This window comes from Thermobia domestica, chromosome 11 (assembly GCF_964235325.1).
Source record: "Thermobia domestica chromosome 11, izTheDome1.hap1.1, whole genome shotgun sequence".
NCBI classification, from domain to species: Eukaryota; Metazoa; Arthropoda; class Insecta; order Zygentoma; family Lepismatidae; genus Thermobia; species Thermobia domestica.
Window position 1 is genome coordinate 156,521,319 of NC_137464.1, and position 17,602 is coordinate 156,538,920.

The 17,602-nt window shown below is 34.3% G+C and overlaps 1 protein-coding gene across 1 annotated transcript in view; it reads left to right on the top strand.

The window, feature by feature from the left end:
- The first annotated feature begins 7,200 nt into the window (after positions 1–7,200).
- LOC145664516 (uncharacterized) overlaps positions 7,201–17,602 on the top strand; it is a 228,240-nt gene continuing 217,838 nt past the window's right edge. Inside the window, exon 1 of the mRNA XM_081731252.1 lies at positions 7,201–7,330. The gene's annotated coding sequence lies outside the window, so the exon portion shown is untranslated. The remainder of the gene's footprint in view (positions 7,331–17,602) is intronic.

A 17,602-nucleotide genomic window follows, 5' to 3' on the forward strand; every position in this document is an offset into this window, starting at 1 on the left:
CCGTCACCTAACATGTCGCCCAACGAACATCTGTAGGATATGATTGATCCACACCTTGTCCGTCATGATCAGATAGTGTCGATGTCTTGTTTTGAACTCGCATGCAGGCAACGTGACAGGTGATTCCTCAGAAACATATCCACGGACTTTAGAAACACATTCATGATGTATACAGGCTTGTTTGCAGCTTATAGAATATTTATGTCATACTGATTCATCAAGTTAGAGGTGTTGCACAGTTCTGAAATTGTCTGTTTAATCATGAAACAAATTTGTGGAATAAATTTCATTCCACTCACACGTGCCTTTTTTGGTGGTGTAATTTTTACAAATAACAGTGTATATCCAGGGGCTGCATATTTCCGTACGTGATATGTCAATTGTAAAGTTTGATGAAGAGCCACACGCACCATTGTGGTCGTTATAAACTACATTTGAAATTAAATATAATCAGGTAGTCTAAAAATCTTGAACCCTTTGAGACAAGTTGGCATTACTGTCCCAAATCTCAGGAATATGAGTCGCAGCGGGTCAGGCCTAACATTTTACAGCTGACAGTTTTAGCTAGGAAATATGCAAAATGTGTTGGAATTTTTATAATCAGACGAAAGTATTGCACTGTGAAGATGAGTACACTTTCCGGAAAACCGAGTTAAATATTACAATATTATTTCAATAAAGACACAAATGCAGCTCAGGCCCGTGAAGAAATGTGTGCTGTTCATGAGCAAAATATGTTGTCAAAGACAACAGCCAAAAGACAATTCAATCACTTTCGCTCTGGAAATTTCGATATCCTAGATGTTCATCGCAGTGGGCGAAAAAGAAACAGTAAAAGTGGATGATATGCTGTGAGAAGTTGAGCAAAACCGGCATGTAAGCAGGCATAACATCACCAAGAACCTAAACAATCTATCTCCAAATAGTGTCAAACCATTTGGAGAAAACTGGCTGCAAAAGGAAGCTCGATGCCACATGATCTGACTCAAAAAATTTACTTGATTGAATTTCTATCTGCAAATATCTACTGAAATGTAACGAACTCGAGCCATTTCTAAAGCTGTTCAACACGAGTGATAATTTACGATAACAATATTCGAAAAGATTGTAGTCGAAACGAGAAGCTGAACAATCCGTAGCAAAGCTCACACTGATACCCAGGAAAGTTATGTTGTGCGTTTAGTAGGATTGGAAGGGCATCATTCATCACGAGATGCTGCCCCCGAGAAGAACGATAGCCTCGGACCGGACGTGTATATATTGTCGATATTAGCGCGAATATACTTAGCACAAGAAACGGCGAGAATTGGTCAACAGAAAGGGTATCGTATATGATGCTGACAACGTCAGATATCATACATCTTTAACGACAGATATCGTTCAGAAATTGAGACAACTTAGTTGGAAGATTTTAATGCATCCACCGTATAGCCCGGACCTGGCACTGTCAGATTGTCATTTGCCGTGGTATCTATAGAATCTCTGAATGGTGTTAAGTTAGTTTGAAAAAAGCTTGTGAAAACTACGTGTCAAATTATTTTTGAGCAGAGAAGTTCTAATGTTATAGCAACGGGATTATGATGTTACCGGAACAATGGTAGAAGGTCATCGACCAAAATGGTGGTTGTGTGGTTTCATAATATTATTTTCAAATCACAATAACTTTGTTTTGAGTTTTGACTTCCAAAGGCTCAGTACTTTTTAGACAACCTGATAGATAGAACCTTTAATCATGTTTATTTTGAATTTATGTATTTTATTACAGTTACACATATTACAACATTGGATTAAATTCTATGTACTGTGAACACATGAAAATTAAAAGAGTGCGCGTATTGTTATAAGGATTGTAAGTTATCGATACGAGACAGTTTCTTTTTGAATATGTGTATTACCTGAATATGTTTTAATTTTATATACATATTTACATTAATACAATACTTTTATTATAGCCAAGGAAATTCTGGAGCCTATCAAGTTTAGGACATTTCTAGATGTCTACACCTCATCGCTCTCCTGTTATGGTTCATATGTAAGTTGATACTTTTAATTTAATTGTTTTGAATTAAGAGAAATCACTTCAATTTATTAAGACGGTTAAATCAAGAAAACTAACGCCAAGTACTTGTATTGTATTTACTCGTAGATTCCCTCTATAGTTTATCATTACACTACTTTTATTTCTTTAAGAGTAAAGACTAAGGGCGCTTTTTCCGGTCCATATCTGGAATCTCGAAACTGAACTGTAAAGTACGATAGAAAAATACGTATTTATATGTATTTCTATTGCTGTCTATTCTCACAAGCATAGAACTATAGAAATTTTCCTACCCGGACTTTATTTTGGGATTCATTTAAACATATATTAATTAATCTAATTAGCTTTTTCGGTATTCCAAATTCTGTAAGAATGTTGTAAATGCTTCTCTCCTAACTGAGTTGTAATCCTTTCTAAAATCAATGAATACTTAACGTACTGGATATTGTATTCCCACTTCTTTTCGACTATTTGTCGTATGGTAAATATTTGCTCGATAGTTGATCGATTTCGTCTAAATCCGCACTGATAATCTCCAATAATTTCATCTGCTGCGTATGGGGTCAATCTTGCTAATAGAATGTTCGAGTGGATTTTATAGGACGTTGACAGAAGAGAAATGCCTACAGTCAGTTTTGACGCCTTTCTTGTGAATTGGAACAATGATTGATTCTTTCCACTCTTGTGGCAATTCTCCCTTGTTCCAGACAAGGAGAATGAGTTTGTGTATCTTGTTCCATAAATTTTCGCCTCAAGCTAAAATTAACTCAGCCGGAATTTCGTCCGTACCCGGAGATTCATATTTCTTTAACTTCTTTATAGTTATTTCTACTTCTATTCGGTTAGGTTCTGGGATATACGGTTCTGCGGTGTGTATTTCCCTTTCTCCAGGCACATTAGTTTTTCGCTATGTGTCAAGCAATTCGACAAAGAAATCTTTCCATCTATTTAAGATGCTATCCGTGTCAGTGAGAACTGTACCGTCAGCTTTCTTTAATATATAGGCACGAGGTTGATAGCCTTTCTTAAATTCGTTGATCCCCTTATATATGTCCCGAATGTTTTTAATTTTATTATTATCTTCAAGTTCCTTAATTTTAGTTCCAAAAATCGCGTTTCTTTGTTCTAAAAGTTTTGGAAGTTTCCTAGTTGATGTCTACGAAATTTTGTGTAGTTATTTCATTCGGATTTTGTAGCCAACGTAATTTTGCCTGTTTCCTCTTCTCCGCTAGTTGAATGCATTCCTGGTCGAACCATGGTTTGTTCCTACACAGAGAAAAATCCGTTCTCCGGACAGCGGTATATTATACAAATATACGGTATCCTCTTGCTTAGTATAGAAATCTGTACCGAGCATACGTTGTCCGTATGCTACATAGGTACTGCCCTTAGATGTTACATCATGCCGTTGGAGGATGTCTGACATCTAACAGCTTTCCTTATAGCACATGCATATATTTAAGTTACCTTCGTCAGCTATATGTTATATACATCCATTTGTATGTGAGATCCTGACCGCCTACATTGTTTCACACGGAAAGTACGTATAGATGAGACACTTATACAGAAAGTATTATAAAACATGCGTTTTCAGTTATACGTCTGCTGTACGTTAAGTCCAAAAACTACAGGAATTACGCATGTAACCTATCTTTTTAAGTACGCCACCTACAATTTTTTTTCTCAGTGTACGTATTTCTGCGTGCCTAATTTTCCTTTTGCTGAAATGTTAATGCCGTCTCTAATTTCAATCCAGGTATCCTCAACACTAGTGAACTCCGAATCTTCTAAAACCGAGAATCTATTCGAAACTTCAATTTGGTATTCCTCTGTAAGCTCTCTTCCAGTGACGAAATAGGTTTAGCATCAATCACGTGAAATTATGGTATACTGATATTGGATTTAAATGTACGATATTTTGAAGAATTAAGAACCAAAGTAATGAGTAGGTCTCTTACCTGTCCCGAATTAGGAGGGATTTCTCGATTTTTAAGGAAATTTTCAGCGTTTTTAATTTACACATTATGTATATGGCTGGACGTCAAATTATCAAAAACGTTTACAAAGTAATATGGGACAAAAATTGTTAGTGATATTTGTAATTTCGGCTCACGATTTGTATTTGTAACTATAAAGATGTCAATATGATTCTATCGTTAAAAGTTTTCGTATCGGTATCACTGAAATTGCCGCCAATAATGTTATTCTTTGACTAGTTCAATAGTTCATAAGTTGTTCAACTAATCACTTATAAACTAACACTACGAGTTTTCTCCTTTGTGTGCTTCAGATGTAACTTTTCATTCATAAATATATGTGTTTCTTTCCATTATTCTTAATAAATTTTCCATGCACAAATGTGGGTGTGAGGAGCTGGCGATATGCTCATATTCGATAAGTATGCAGCGTTTTTGGCTCGCCGATAGGTGACATAGCAGAAAAGTAGAAATTGCAAAGTTAACTGGCCCCCGACGTGTAGTAGTAACAATATACAGTATATAAAGTCAAAAACATTTGGTCAAAATTTAAAAGTATGCCTAGAGCATACATTTGTCACATTGGCTACTTTATTCGGTACATCCGGTTAGGACTCCCTCCCTTGCCAACAAGATTTCAGTAGTTGCTACAGCGGCCCTACTTGTATCGTATGAGTCTGTTTTTATTTAAAAAAAAAAAAAAACGCCCTCCTCTTAATTTTGAATATAACTTTTGTCCTTGAACATACTCGGTAGACGTGATTTTTTTTAACCCATTTAATATTCATTTACCTCCCCTCCCTTTAACAGTCTCCCATTCTTATAGCTTTATTCCTTCCGTAATTAACCCGAGACCTTGTAAGTATCTATATTTATTAATTTGAAAGCACATTTAAAACACTGCAAGAAAGAAACATGAAAATTGTGTTAGCTTTAAACATAGTTGCATTTTCCTGTCATTACTGTATGTTATTGCCAAGTATTACGTTTAATACAGCATGTTCTCAGGGTTTATAACTTTAATTAGTCCTTGACGACATGACACCACTGGGAATAATTAAGTTTAGTAGTGTCAACGTGACTTAACTAAGTAATTGCTTAACAGACAGAACAAATTGAAATTCATTTCCTTCCTTGTACTTATTAGATTTACTTGATCGTAACAATATTCACTATTCATAGCGACATCTTTTTTTTCTTATTAAGTTATTACGATACACATGACCGCCCGCAACGGGAGCGAAGGGGCAGTTGCGCCCTGGATTTCCGAAGAATTTTCAGTTAATGGCAATACACGTCAAAATATACTAATTTGCGCTCACATATTATAATTTTACTACAGTTTATTTACTGTAGTTAATAAGTAGGACCTATAGTGCATAAATACGCGTGCATCAAAGTTTATGTATATTCGCGACCATGCTTGTGTATCGGTTTTTGCCCCCTTAGAATCAATTTTGTTTCCTGTCCGCTTGGAATCAATCTTTTGCTTCCCCTTGGAAAAAATCCTGGGCGTTCCTGAGGACATGTAAGAATAAACAAATATTATCCTTTATTAATTAATTTCCATTAAACCTAAACTGAGAGTAGCTATTGCTTCACAATCCGTGAAGGACTATGGGTGGCTAAACGGTTTTTAAGTGATAGCTGAAGTGATGTGCACTATACTACAAGTTCACTATCTCTTTAATAAATTATCTCCCAAATTATCAATATCTCGCCTTGCTAGGTCAACAAAATTCTGAATCCTTTGTAGGAATCGCACCAGGGACTACACCTATCATTTAGGAAAAGCGCACGCTAGGTGAAAAATAATACTATACTTGATTTTCTAAAAAGAACCTATCCTTAACGATGTCACCTGCTACCTTTCCTATTTAAAGTTCTCGAGTTAAATCCAAGATGGCCACTATAATATCATCATTTCCCCTCAGGTAGATATGAAACTTCTGGTCTTAATCCTTTCACCCATTTTTATACTACGAGAGTGTGTATAGGAGCAAACATTGGAAGAACGCAAAACAAACTTACGAGCAAACATAAATGACGTTCTAACACTTATATAGGGCCTACTTAATACATTGTTCTACTAAGTAAAGCAACAATTATTTAGTTTATAAACGTAAGGTTGCCAATCCACCTGGAGTATATGATGCACTCCTCCTCAATTCTTTATAAATGTTCCTCATAAAAAATTATATCTAGCTTTAACATTCCTGAATGACTTCACCTCATTCAGAAGTGAATTCTTCAAATGATTTTGTTTTTAGAATATAGGTTTTAAAAATTTTTAGTATTCTATTGTTCGCTTGTATCTGTTGTACTAGAGAAGAAACACCTCCTCCAGTTCCCTTCCAGGCGGCAACGTACCAAGAACTGACGAAACGTTGCCACGTTGGACCGCAATACGTTGGAACAAGAAGGATGATGAACGAACATCTCCAGAAACGATATATATGCGTCTGCCTACCTCTCTAATAAAATCAATGGTTTTAAAAATATTTCATTTAAAAAATTCAGCATATGAAATTGTCATCTAAAAATTTTTCACTTCAGCATTTCACTTTTCAAACTTTTCAGCATTTCAGATCATATTATTACATAGGGAGGGTGGTTTTGTTCCAACTCTTCATAAAGGTGGAAATTTTCTTTATTTTCCCGTTCTTGGACTGTTGTAGTTCGCACATTTGTACGAAAAAATCGAAATAATATAAGGAAACAATAAAATAGAGCTACTGAATACAAACAAAAATATACAACAGTGAGAGATATCTGCACTGAATTAATGAATACATCATTATTTGCAATGAAAAGGGTGATCACTTACCGGTCCGTCTTATATATGTGGGAGGCAAATTGTATACTTTCGGCTCATCCTGTACCCAAGGATGATCCACAATAACAGACTAACCTTGGTATTAAAACATAATATGGTATTTCCAAAGTAACATGAGAAGTAGAAGTAGCTTGGAGTATAAAGGTAAACAAACAAAGCTGGAACAAAAAACCTTTTAGGCTGAGTAAGGTAAGGAGAGATACGGACAAAGATTTTCCCCTTTCCAATTGAGTAAGCTTTGTTTGCTATCCTTTAACAAGGACCATTTAAATAAAATTTCTCCCACTGTAACCATTGCTTCCTTAGCAGTGGTGGTGGTAAATCATAACTGTGTGAAATGACAAAAACAATCACTGTTGTGGAACAAACGAATCCTTTCTGAGCGCACGCATGCGTAGTGCAGGTATCAAAAAACGACTTACAGTTTCTTTCTTACGAACTGTGTAAATGTGGATGACTAGCTTCCGCTCTCAATTTCAAGTAAGTAATCACTTTTGATTATAGTCTATTAATTACATAAGATAATTTACTTTCTCTCATTTTCTCTCCAGGAAGGAAATATAATTGAAAATCTTTCAAAATGCACAGTAGTTACTTTTTTCTGATTTTTGGTTGTTTCAAATATGTGATGGAGAATGGAATCGTTTGTTTGTGTGTGTGTGTATGTTCTTCAATGTTAAGGCCATTGAAGCATTGGGATTTTCCCTTGACACAATGCCTAAAAAATAGTGAGCAGATGGCAATAAAAAATGTTTCTTTGTGTTAAAATAATTCAACGTGTTAATGGTTGGGGAATCACTCATGATTAGTGCAACCCACATTATGCTTATATTTTTAAGTAATTATGCTTTAACTTTTCGCAAATTATGCTTTATTATTATCTATTTATTTCAATTTCTTTCTTATTTCCCTAACAATCTCTTTCGTATCAATAAGCCAAGAGCAAATGCTATTTATCAATATCATAGATTGATTTGTGTGTGCATGAGAGAGCAAATTAAATTTGCAAGATAGTATAAAGTTGTATAAGTGCATATTGCCATAAGAAAAAAAAAAGCAAATCTTAAGAATGGCAATCCAGCCCTGTAGGCCTTTGTCATTTTCATTCTCTTTTATCTGCAACATTCTAAAGAAATTGATTGATTGCAATTTAAAATGAGCCTCAAGATTTTCTTCTGTCAGACACAATCTTTTAGAATTCAAAGTCCAACTAAAAAAAAAAAAAAATAATCTCAATTGAAGCAGATTCAAAGTATGTAATGATCACGAAACCGTTAAACTTATACTGTAATATGATTTGAATTGTTGTCCTGTTCTTCGCAGAACTATACTTTTTATTCTTTTATTTTTAATTTTAAGACTTCAGTATAGGTATGTACGAAATCGGCTTTTTATCTTTACAATACCTGTTGAATTTCCTAGTTTTTCATTGTTGCTGAAAATACATGTACCGCCGAATTATAAACTGCCGAAAATACAAAACATCAATTTTTATAACGCCCTAACTCGAAAAAAATATAGGGTTTCTCAGAAGCAAAGGATGGAATTACACAAAAACTAGTATGCGCTCTCTAAATACCCACATTTTACAACCCTCCAGTATATCAGTACAAGGAATTCATATTGCACAAGTTTTCAGATTATGTTGAATTATTTTCATATAATGTCTTTCTTGTTCAACGTAAGCACAACACATATAATATTTAGTAAAGACATTTTCAAATCTTAATTTTCGTTCTACACTTACTGCTTAAGTGACAAGTTCTACACCATTCATCAATTTGTGAGTAAATTAAAATTTAACTTAGTTACAATACTAAGACTTACAATTAAACAAACACTTAAATGAAATATTTAAGTTTTACGTCTCGACTAGGCTAAAAGACACTGTGATGATGAGAAATGAATGAAATGGTGGAATAACGAAAGTGGAAGGAAACGGGAGAACCCCGAGAAAACCCACGCACACGGTGTAACAGACACTTAATTTTCAAAGAATTATACTTTATTTTACGTTTTATGCTTTATTTCTTTTTTATATTATGCTTTATTGTGTTTTCAAAACCCTAACCAGAATCATGTTCGGAATACCAGCCATATGTCTAAAGTGTGCTTTTTATGATTTTTGTGCTTTTGGGGTATCTATTCATAATAGATATAATATAATATACACATTAAGAACGAAAGTTGCTTAATTTAACGGTAATATTTTGAAGGAGTGAAAATCCAATGGCAGGATTGTATCCAGTTTAAAGCGATTGAAAGTAATTGATCGGAAACATTGAAATATGCACTCATATTTCTATCCTCTACAAGTATGACGATTCTTTGCTGCGGAAAAGTGTCACCAAACTTCGGAAGGAAACTACTTACATTAAATGAAAAAAGAAGATCTACTGAGCGAAGTAGCTCAAGTGGTAGAGTGTTGGCTTCACATTCGGGAGGTCATGGGTTCGATTCCCGCTGCCGACCATCCTGACGGGTTTTCCTCAGCCCTGCTGGGCAAATGCCGGGATGGTACCTACTAAACAGGCCCTAGCCGATCCATTTCCAGATCCTTTCTATTGTTGTTCTTGTTGTTGTTGTTAGATATCCAGTGTACAATGGCTTGAGCTGTATTTGGTGATTGTTATATAAATGATTATTATATAAATAATAAACATGAGTCGGAAAACACCTGCTTTAGAATTATAAGACGCCAAAAAAAGTATTTTTTTTAAATAACGCCTAGCTCGAAAAATATGAAGCTTCTCGTAATTACACACTTTATTAAAATTGTATCTCCGTTCCCTAACTTATATCATACAATTCATTACGATACAATTTTCAGATTATGTTGAATTACTTTTATATATGTTTTTCTTGTTAAACGCAAGCATAACACATAATATTTAGTATAAACATTTTCAAATTGATTTTCGTTTTACACTTACTACTTAAGTGACAAGTTATCCGATTGCAAGTTCTACAGTATTCAGGAATTTGTGAGGAAATTGTATTTTTTAAAACTTGCTTGTTAGCTGCCTTTCTCACAAGAAGCATCCCTACTTCAAAGTTAATATATCAGATTTCGAGGCTTACGCTAAGTGGTTGCGCTCAATAGGTTTAAGAAGAAAATATGGAATGAACTATGATGGAATGAAAAGTAAAATAATCACACACACACACACACACACACACACACACACACACACACACTAAATTGACCACTGAACTGAAACTGAAATCATACAAATGGTATCATTCGTTGTCCCTATCCAAAGCAACCGGTAACATAAGCACGATATGAAAATGGCCATAACTACGAAGGACTCGTTCTTGCACACTTTTCTCAAGGTAATATAGACTAACTAATGCTGTATGATATTCTCACTACTCTTGTTTACACTGTACTCATCCATCATATCAATAAGACAAGTCACTCAACCTACAGCATAATGTCACGTGCTATGTGCGATATCATGTAATAATTCAGTGTTGAGAGATACTTCAAACTTCTCAATTTCCACAGCCCATATGTCACTCCTAATATCATCTATGCAACAGGACGCTGCTTTTAAGCACTATTAGCTAATGATGCTACTCATTGCGATATCAAGCCTGTCTGATGTTTAGAATGGAGTAACATTACTTTGATGGATTGTAACTAGTAAGGATTTCAGGCGATTTCCCGCGGAGAGCAATTTCAATACACGGGGGATTAAAGTAGTACTGCAAAAATACTCTAACCCTTGTTGAGTACGATCGAAGATTTGTCCCGGGGAGGGAATTTCGCAGCTCGTGGTGGGATGTGGAATTTCCCTCTGAAATCATCATTAATTTTAACAATCGCAATATTCTTCACTTTCAATGTAACTTGTATACGTTATGTAGACACTTCAAGGAAAATAACTTATGACGAAAAAAGTTTTCTTATGCGATTAAAAATAAATGAAACAAAAGTTAGAGAATTTAGAAATTAATAAATTCTTGAATAACATAGCTAGCTTAATCAACAGGCAAACATATTCTATGAATTTTTTTCGAACCATTTAGTAAGTCATAATCTATACTCTAGAAAAACGTATCAAGTGTTAATCTACAGTACTTATTTAAAAAAAGAATATTGAGTGTCTTATACTTCATATTGAAGATCAGAAATAAGTTTTTGTATCGAGTATTAAATGTCGAGAAATTACATTATTAGTCTATTTCTCTTTGTGTTGTCACCAAACAAATAGAAAATGCCCTATATTTTCTTGATTATTCTAACAATGTTATTGCTTAGATTTTAGGTTCTCTATTTGCTAGTACACTTGTCACGTTGCTAGTACACTTGGAGTGGAAGAGCAATTTGTTTTGCCCTGTACAAAAGCTCCAATTTAAGCAATACTTTACATGCAGTAACATAACTAGGTGGTTGCGTGTTAAAAGGACATTAGAAGAACTTAAAACACTAAAACGGCGTAATCGAATTTTCCGAAGAAATTAAATTAATTTCGATGATTTTTTCCAAACCAAACTTTGACTTTCCGCTGAATAAAGTCGAAGTCACTACTCCAAAAATGAAATGAAATGAAATCTCTAAGTTTTACATCTCACGGTTTTTTCTGGCTAGGCTAAAAGAGGCAGTGATGAAGAGAAATGAATGAAATGGTGAAATGAAGAAAGTGTGAGGAAACGAGAGAATTCCGAGAAAAAACATGCACACGATATTTGTCCTCCAGAAAGCTCACGTGGCGCGAGTTGGGATCGAACCAAGAACCCCATGCACCAGAGGTAAATGTTCTACCACTGAGCCATCGCGGCCTCTATTAATAAAATTGCAAATCTTTATTCATGTTATAATTCTCAGCATACAGTACATATATACATTGTATTATTTATACCTTTTATAAACTATGAGATGTAAATAATGCCACGGACCTTCTAACGTCGTAAATATATTTCACGTGAATTACTTTTCTATATTGAAAGTATTTATGGCGAAAACATATCAACACGATATTTTCAGATTTCGAACATCCAAAACTGGAACGTTACGCGCTTAAAAGTAGGTCAGATAAGCTAGTGAATCTGCATGCATAGTGAAGTTGACTGATAGTAACTCCCCCTCCATCACATTTGGTGCCTCAACTCTCTGTGCTATTCGCCTATCTTCACAAAATTGATTCCCTCCCTTCACAGTGTTTCACGAAAAGCACTTGGACCCAATAGAGCGCTCAACTCTTACTCGTTTGGTCCATAGGTCAATTTCAGCCACTGTCAAGTGAACTTTTGGTGGACAAACACTGTGTGCTTGGGATTCTCCTGTTGCATCCAACTTTATTCAACCATTATCACCTATCTCATCATCAACCATAAGTCACGTTAACATGTTACTAATATATTAAACTTAAAGCGAGTTATACTAAAGTAATCGGTAATTAAAGGAATATTTAATTGATGTTATAAGCAAGCAAGACGGCCCAAAAAGTTGGACACTGTTGAACTTCTTGCAAGATGGAAAAAATGTTTTATGACCCTATCAAGACTATGTGTACACGGGGAAATATGGTAGGGTTTCAAGATTTTTTTTATGACAGCTACAAGATCTTGTACAAGATCTTTTATGGTGTAGATTGGCCTCAACTTTTTGGGCCGTCTTGCTTGCTACCTGCTATCGCCCTCCCGCTGACATAAAAGAAAATCCAGTTGCGCCGCTTCCGAAACAACGGTTTCTTTTGGGCTGGAGGGGGAAGAGCCAAAATACACATTTTTACGACTGCCAGGGAAAACAAGTGTCTCTTCTTTTGTTAACAGCTCGGTTCCATGAATGTAGGCATCGAAATAATTTAGCTTCCTCACAGATATGAAAATAGCATACTGAATTCAGGATGGTACTGCAAGCTAAATTCTGTAATCATAGCAGATTTAATCGAAGTTATTATCTTTCACAATTACTAATTTTCATAATAATAATAATAATAATAATAATAATAATAATAATAATAATAATAATGTTTTTTTCCGATAAACTGATTGTCACCAAATAATATTTTATATATATATATGATGGATTAAATGGAAATTTGAACCGATGTACATAGTTTTCAGGGTTGTACTTGAGCAGAAATCCTTAGGTTTTGCAATTATTCTAATTATGAATATATTTTGATTGTAGATAGAAGCTGCGGTGGCTCAGTGGTAGAACGTTCACCTCCGTTGCTTGGGGTATCTGGTTCGATCCCAGCTCGCGCCGTGTGGACTTTGTGGTGGACAAACACCATGCTCCTGGGTTTTCTCGGGGTTCTCCCGTTTCCTCCCACTTTTTTCATTCCACCATTTCATTCATATCTCATCACCGTCTCCTTTAGCCTAACCGGCATAACCGTGGGACGTAAAACTTAAAGATTTCATTTCATTTTTTCGCAATAATTCTGTAAGAATAATAATAAGACTATTCATGGCTTTGTCTGAAGAAGGATATGCTAGATATCTGAAACAGTTACAAATTATAATTTAAAATAAAGTAAAGTTTTAAGCTTTGGTCAGTGTCTCTTTTGTTAAAAGAAGAATAACTCTTTCTTTTAGTTTTATCATAAATTATAGATGTTATTCTACTTGTTCTTCTTGGAAAAATAACTAGATACTATTCTCTTATTAGCAGCATTATTCACATCTATATCAGTAAAAATGAATGTGATTAAAGAAAAAGAAAAAAAGAAAGAAAGCTAACTGCATAGAAATTGAAAATTGACTGACTCAGTTGCAAGTAAACCGTTTGACATTATAGCTGAAACAAAGATAAAACAAACTTACTTCGGTCTAGTATCAAGTCATTTCAATTGTATTGTTTTCCAGTAGTTCACCTCCAACATGCTAAAGCTCGCAGTCAGGGGCGGCTTTAGGATTTTAATTTTGGGTAGGTCCGCTCCTCACGTATGGATACATATGCACATTCGATTGATTAATGACAATAGGAAATTACTTTTACAGTAGTTCTTGATGCTGCTTATTAAATAATTATTTACCATTAATAGAAAAAGTGAAAATATATTTACTTTTTATTATATCTTTTAGTGTTTATATATTTTCAGTTTTATATATTTTTGGGTAGCCCCGTGTCTACCCGCTAAAACCGCCACTGCTCGCAGTACGTAAAAGGTTCCACAGTTCACAGCCTCAAGACATGTTTGGCCATATATTAAGCAAACAATGCAAAAGGATGCGTAAGACGGCCCTGATCCCCCATTATCTGACCCTATGATTTGATTGAAACTACAAAAAAAAAAAAAGTATTTTGATATTGATATTGATATTGATATTTTGTATTGCTGCTATTTACATTGGCAATATAAATATGAAAATCAAAGTATATATGATACTATTGCATATAGTATAGAATTATGTGTACACTGAGAAAAATCCGTTATTCGGACAGCGGTATGTTGTACAAATATATGGAATCCTTACGATTAGTACGGAAATCTGTACGGAGCATACGTTATCCATATACTACATAGTTACTGCCTTTTTCTCATTTAGACATTATATCATGTCGCTGCAGGGTGTCTGACATCTAACAAACTTCCGTATACTACACATGTATACGTATATTATATACGTCAGCTATATATTTCATACATCCATCTGTATGTGAGATTCTGACCGCCTATGGACAGTTGTTTCTTTTATCATGAGTGACGTCATTGAACAAAGAACAACTGTCGTTTTCTTGCGAGTCGGTTTATGCATATCGTATCATGGTATGGGAGGTCGTAACACCCCTCATTCTATATCTTCTACTTCGTGCTGTTAATACTTTACTACGCAACACGCTCTTATTAGTTTATTATAAGCTTCATATATTTACTAACTACCGAACGATATTTGTAGCCTCGGGCATTAAATTGGTGAATAATAATAATAATAATAATAATAATAATAATAATAATAATAATAATAATAATAATAATAATAATAATAATAATAATAATAATATGATGATGATGAGTCATTTACTGAACGAGGTTTGTTTACAACTAAAAAGAACAAAGGAAGGAAACAAAAGCCTGAGTAAGTACAACAGTTATTATAACATCAATTAAATATTCCTTTAATTACCGATTACTTTAGTATAACTCGCTTTAAGTTTAATATATTAGTAACATGTTAACGTGACTTATGGTTGATGATGAGATAGGTGATAATGGTTGAATAAAGTTGGATGCAACAGGAGAATCCCAAGCACACAGTGTTTGTCCACCAAAAGCTCACTTGACAGTGGCTGAAATTGACCTATGGACCAAACGAGTAAGAGTTGAGCGCTCTATTGGGTCCAAGTGCTTTTCGTGAAACACTGTGAAGGGAGGGAATCGATTTTGTGAAGATAGGCGAATAGCACAGAGAGTTGAGGCACCAAATGTGATGGAGGGGGAGTTACTATCAGTCAACTTCACTTAGTTTTACTATGCATGCAGATTCACTAGCTTATCTGACCTACTTTTAAGCGCGTAACGTTCCAGTTTTGGATGTTCGAAATCTGAAAATATCGTGTTGATATGTTTTCGCCATAAATACTTTCAATATAGAAAAGTAATTCACGTGAAATATATTTACGACGTTAGAAGGTCCGTGGCATTATTTACATCTCATAGTTTATAAAAGGTATAAATAATACAATGTATATATGTACTGTATGCTGAGAATTATAACATGAATAAAGATTTGCAATTTTATTAATAGAGGCCGCGATGGCTCAGTGGTAGAACATTTACCTCTGGTGCATGGGGTTCTTGGTTCGATCCCAACTCGCGCCACGTGAGCTTTCTGGAGGACAAATATCGTGTGCATGTTTTTTCTCGGAATTCTCTCGTTTCCTCACACTTTCTTCATTTCACCATTTCATTCATTTCTCTTCATCACTGCCTCTTTTAGCCTAGCCAGAAAAAACCGTGAGATGTAAAACTTAGAGATTTCATTTCATTTCATTTTTGGAGTAGTGACTTCGACTTTATTCAGCGGAAAGTCAAAGTTTGGTTTGGAAAAAATCATCGAAATTAATTTAATTTCTTCGGAAAATTCGATTACGCCGTTTTAGTGTTTTAAGTTCTTCTAATGTCCTTTTAACACGCAACCACCTAGTTATGTTACTGCATGTAAAGTATTGCTTAAATTGGAGCTTTTGTACAGGGCAAAACAAATTGCTCTTCCACTCCAAGTGTACTAGCAACGTGCTCCATGTTACACGTACAATAAACTGCACTGTACTGAAACTGGGAATTGAAGAAACAAAGACCCTACGCGGTAGGAAAGAAGCATGGAAACATCCTTTCTTTTCCTTCGGGACAGATGGCCTAAATCTACACAAAGGTTGCTCTTTTATATATACCAATGCACATTTCTGAGGATCCATTTCGCTACAGATGAAAGAAAGTATGCAGACATGAATGAGTGAAAAAAATTGTTCGCGCCAAAAGAAAAAGGCCAAGGATATAAAATCTTGACACTGACTTCACAAACAATAAAATATAAATATACAGCAATTAATAGGGTCTATAAATAAAATGAAAGCTATATGCACAAACACATCATTTTGATCACTCGTGAAGTTAATGATGTGATAAATTAACAACTTACGTCAGGAATTTTATGACACTTTTGGTTTCCTCTTGCGAGAGACGTGGCCATATGAATATGTGTGTCAAAAGAATATAATTTCTGCTGTCATCGAAATAGCATATTGAATTCATCACGGTACTTCAAGCTAAATTCTGTAATCACAATAAATTTTAATCGAAGTTATCATTTCTCATAAGTAGAGACCGGATGTTAGGCAAAATGCCTATTCTTTAATATTAAAGATATGGTCAAAAATAACGTTTTAAAGTTTTTATAGGTTGTTATAGTTTCAATTTAAGACAATTTTATTTTGCCTATTTTGCCTATTTGGCCCCTCCCTGCCTAAATAATTGCTTTAGTGCCTAATATTGCCTATTCTATGCATTTTCTTCGAAATAATGCTTTATTGGTAAAAATATATAATTTAGTATCTCAAGAAAGGATTCTGCCTCTTCGAGAAATAAGTGCTGTCTGTAGTAATATGATGCAATAAAAGTTTGGACTGCTATGTGTACTAATAAAGTGCTGTAAAACTTTCGACTGCTATGTGTATTGATTAAAATGTATAGAATTTGGATTGTTATATGTAGTGATAAAGCGCTGTATAGAATGTATTTACAAAATATACATGGAATACATGTCAACCTTCGTTTTTATATATACATTAAAAATATTAACAAACAGGTATGTTTCTATATTCTTTGAACAATATCTATGACTTGAATTTATTTTTTTAATTGTATTGAGTATTTATCTTTGTTATTTCGAGTTACACTTTAGTGCCTATTTTACTGCCTATTTTTTAAATTTTAAGTGCCTATTTGCCTGCCTATTTTCTAGGTTTTTAATGCCTAAACATCCGGTCTCTACTCATAAGTCATTGTTCAACATTCATCAAAATAGGAAATAAGTAGCAAATAGGAAGTTCAGCTGTTAGTATTTCAAAACAAATAATAATAATAATAATAATAATAATAATAATAATAATAATAATAATAATAATAATAATAATAATAATGGGCTTCTAAGAATGGAGTCAACAGATTTTGGTGAATTGGCCTCCGAACCTATGTGGTCAATAATAATAGTAATAATATAATAGTTGTAGTAGTAGTAGTTCATATTTCTAAAGCTTATATTTCATCTACAAGTGTTTTTCTTATTAGGTAT